General features: G+C 35.5%; 1 protein-coding gene across 1 annotated transcript in view; it reads left to right on the top strand.

Annotated features, from left to right (window-relative positions):
• LOC117100893 (poly [ADP-ribose] polymerase 1-like) overlaps positions 1-4,815 on the top strand; it is a 144,769-nt gene that overhangs the window by 34,129 nt on the left and 105,825 nt on the right. The window lies entirely within an intron of this gene.

Below are 4,815 nucleotides of genomic sequence, written 5' to 3'. Positions count from 1 at the left end.
GTAGTAATGCGTGTATGATTTTGCCTAGCTAGAGCCTAGCCTTCTCACCCTGAATCATCGCTGAAAATATGAAGATAAAATCTGCTAACATAAAAATTATATAAATTATTAAAGAATATAAAACATTGTACTAAAATACTAAAAATGAAATCATAAATCCATCTAATTTCTCACTTTCTAACACTAATGATTATTTAATCACTTTTATAGGCCTACAGCACGATTTTTTGGTACAATACACATACTGTACACGTCTCCGCGTTGCCTTCATCGGGAGTCGGTAACCTTCACTTGGGGCCTAGACTTGCTTTTCTTTGATCACTGAAATACGAAGAAAAAAATATTAATAAACTTTTTTCCAAATTACAGGCTATTACTATTATCATTTTAGCACATAAACAAATAAGAGTTAGCATGAGTTCAATATTTAAATAAATAAAATTCACAGTTAACAACCACAATATCAAAGCTACTTACCTTTACGAGTGATGAAAAATGCCGCCCTCTATTGTTAAAAGTCTCGAATTTACGACGATTCGCGATCGGGTCTCGATCGATAAAAATCAAGATTTTAACTGCTAATATCTCGAAAAAGCCCCCTCCCCGTCCCGATCAACAATCAGATTCGTAATCTACGTAAAAAAATACATTAGAAAAAGTTGGTCTAGTAAATTCTGCAGAAATGTGACACCTTCCTCCAAATCCGACCGGTCTATAGCTAGACCTTGTCTTTTGATCAATTCTACATTATTGCCCCGTTCCTAGGCAATGTCATTTTCTCGTGTTTACAAATACAATACAACCTAATCTTCAGTTAAAAAAAAAACACCCATAGCCAAGGGATTAACATAATATTCACAAATAACAGCCGTGTGAAGGCATATAGGCTAGGACTATGTATTAAAGTGTAAAGATAAAAACACATTAGGAGAAAGATAAAAATACCCATTGTCTAGTGATCTGCTATATTCTGTCAGTGGAGACAGTGTGCTAAAAAAAACCAAAAAAAAAAACCCCCAAAAAACGTCAGAGGTCCTCCAATTAACAGGGTCATTGACATGTTGACGGTATCAGTTTACTTGAGGGAAGATAACTTTTGGTACAGTATGTCAAAACAAGTTTTTACTTTCACAAATATTGATTGCATTTATATTTATCTACAATTAATGGCTATTTTAATCCTTTTTCAATGCTTTCATATACAATTTGTTTGGCGTTCGCGCCATGACTTGCAACCCATTTTATGTGTATTTTTTAATAAAGTGAAATGAATGAATAATATAATTAATAGTATATTAATTCCCAAAGTGCAAAAGAAGGGGGAAATTGAATTAAAGATACGCCGGGAATGTACGAGATGCACTGGAATTCAATATATAGAATGCCATGTAGAAGTACCTGTGATACCAAAATACCATTAATATAATACCCATTTGGATGTATTATACTTTTCAAAACAGTATGTGAAAATTTGTTATTAAAACAATTGCGGTACCCCTACTATTTAAAGTTCCATGGCTCCAGATAACAGATGCACCCAATTCTTCATGCCAATAATTGGCATATTTAGAAGAGCTATGAGTTTCTTTAAAAACATAAAGGAGAGATTTTTTTCTCTTTTCACCATAGAAGTAACTCATTTCTTTCTTTTTTTTCTCTCTCTCTCTAATATTCCTTTTACATCCAGGGAACATATTTTCAAATCAGTCATTAAAACAAGCAAGCAATAGATTACATATGTTTAACCGCAAACAATGCCTGTATCAAAAGGATAAAAAAAAATAAAAATGAAAAAATAACAAACAAAACATAGTAGAATACACAAAAGGAGATACATTAACTTTCCTCATAAGTCACAATGATGTAGATTGCCTAGAGGGTGACCATGCTTAATTCATCGGTCAACAAGGTCCGTAATGTGTTTGTGCGGTCAGTCACTTAGTTGTGTATATTTTCAAGGAAAATATTGCAGCCAATATCCCATAGAAAGACATGCTGTGAAGAGAACATCAATAAACATACAGTAGATCATCAACAATACTTGTTTATTTAATTTCATTTGCTTTTATTGAGGTACTGCTTCCACAAAGACTAGCAGGATAGTTAATAAATACCTTTCTTTTTGGATTTTGCTGTAAGAGTTTCCACAGCTTCTTCCATAGTTTTTTTTTTCTGCTAATAATTTTGGTGTAAAATCCTCAGGTACTATAACTTTAGCCCCTTGGAAGGGGCATGTTTGAATATTCCGGGTCTAGGCCCTGTTGCCACCCGGCCTGTTACCACCCGGCCTTTTGCCACCCCGCCCGTTGTCAAGTCCCATGCCACCCCGCCCGTTGCCAAGTCCTGTGCCACGTCCCGGCCTTTTGACACCTTAGGCCCGTTGCCACCCGGCCTTTTGCCACCCTAGGCCCTTTTGCCACCCGGACCGTTGCCACCATAGGCCCTTTGCCACCCGGAAAGTTGCTACCTTGTCTGTTTCCACCGTAGGCCAGTTGCTACCCAGCCTTTTTGGCACCTAGCCCGTTGCCACCCAGCCTTTTGCCACCTGGCCCGTTGCCACCCATAGTTGTATAGTAGGCCTATGTATTGTATTTGCAGAAATTTTACTCTCGGCACTTTTGCTAAACTATGTTTACTGAATGATGAATGGATTGGTTGTAAACAACGACAATTCGTTAACCATCATGAAAGGCACACATGTGAACTAGCTTCCTGATTAGCGTTCTATCTTTATTTGTATGTATACATATGTATATATCTATATGTTTTCTGAGTATGTACTGTATTATAGTGTGTATGTGTGTACGTTGTTTTACATTTTTTGTGAAGGCAGAACATCATGACTTAAAATTCTTGTAGTCATATAATTTGAACAGATTTTTTAAAAATTTGATTTAATTGAGTTGCCTTTGAGTGTGGAAATAATAATGAACATATATATAGTGACAATGATGAAAATAGCGATAATAAGCTATTATTATTAACATGTTGAATATGTTAATGCTGCTACCGCTATAAGAAATGGGCATAGACCTCTCACAATTTGTTGTTTTTAAGATATTAAGCCAAATGTATGATCATATATAGCTCTGGTATACCAATAGAAAAATCATGGGTGGGGGAAATGTCCAACTGACCAATTGAAGGCCACGCAAATAAGGCTTGAAGACTATAGGCCTAATCTGAACAATAGCTCTAGTCACGGTATAAACAATCAGGATGATTAGTTTGCTCAGATTGTTGTTGTTACTGAGCGCAATATCCTTTGTAGTTTACAGCAAATGAGTAGAGCTTTATCTAAAGTTTATCATTGATGGTTATTTCTCATGAGAAAATATATGCTTGTAATATATTGTCCGCATAAAGAGAGAAATACCAAATAAATTCCATAAAATTCATTATACACACATAATATAGGCTTGTGGTTATACTATATAAATAACTATTATTATCATAAATGTGTTTTCCAAAAACCGAAAGGTCCACTGATTAATCTCAGATAAGAAAGTATAATACACACTCCAAGTATTGAAATACACGCCATCGTGTTGGGATTCAATATTTCAACATTAATTATGTCATCATCAGGAATGATTTCATTCATGATGATGACATAATTAATGTCTTCAACTTCGTGTATCTTTTTCTTCATTACGAACATTTCTTTTCAAATATTATCCAGTTGGTTATCAATCATGTCTAGCATGTCCAACTTTTCAATCCTCTCCATGATAATACCTACTGTAGCCTTTGTGTCATTCGTAGTTGTTGTTGCGTTAATGCTATTACAAGTATGTTGAGCGGCATCTGCATTAGCTCCTGGGCTGCATGGACTGGTTACACTATCTGTGGACGATATTTCTTGCCAATCTTTTTCTTCGCCTTTTTTCCGGTTGGTATTACAGTACAGTCAGGAAATATCGCTTCGTATCTGCGCGTAACCACTCGTAGCCTGCTCGTAGGTACCGTTTGGAACGTAGCTACAAACCACTACGAAGGTCATTGCTATTTTAATTAGCTTTGCAATGATCGTAGGCTGGATCGTCGGGCTGATAATCAATGCGTAAACAATATTGAAATATAGTTTACCAGCTTTCAACACGTAAGCAATGTTGCAATTTACTAAATAAACAATGTTAGAACTTTATTGTTTTGGTATATCCTACCTTATTATTAAATCGATCATGTTTTAAAACTGTGTTTAGTTCGCTAGCTGGGTGGGTAACCAAGTGGGCATTCAGTATGTTCGAATTTCGATGTAATTTAGGCTTACGTACGGCCTACATTTTCCCCTATAGAGGAGGAGAGCAGACAGTATACTGGTAAACTTTCCAATTCGGAGAATTTTGATCTGATATTATTCTTCTGGTAGTAGGAATTTTCTTCTTTTAAATAATACTGATGACAAATCATGTACAAATTATTACGATTTCTACAGATCACGTTGTTTATTGTTTACCGTAATTTGAAGCAGAACAACCTGGAAAGCGATCCAATACTAAATGGAAGTATAGAAATCACTACCTTGCCGAATTAAGGCTAGTCATGCTAGACCGCATTTACTCTGTTTTTTACTCACTGTTGCTCACAGCTTTTCAACATTTGACACGAGGTTAACCTTTAACACACTTTACTGTGTTCTGATTGGCGCGCACTCTGAGGTCTAATGCTGGCTAAGTTTTATTTTCCATTGGGTTTTCCATGTGACATTCGGTAATTTTACAACCAACAGACGTTAATTCTCCTTTATATTTATTATTTATCTTACTAAATCAAGACTACAAAATATTATTTGATGAACAATCTTTTCACATG

Source organism: Anneissia japonica, unplaced genomic scaffold, assembly GCF_011630105.1.
Source record: "Anneissia japonica isolate Jap-2015-1 unplaced genomic scaffold, ASM1163010v1 scaffold287858_len863314_cov180, whole genome shotgun sequence".
Classification (NCBI taxonomy): Eukaryota; Metazoa; Echinodermata; class Crinoidea; order Comatulida; family Comatulidae; genus Anneissia; species Anneissia japonica.
The sequence above is the reverse complement of the archived record's forward strand: the minus strand, read 5'-3'. Positions and strand labels throughout refer to the sequence as shown.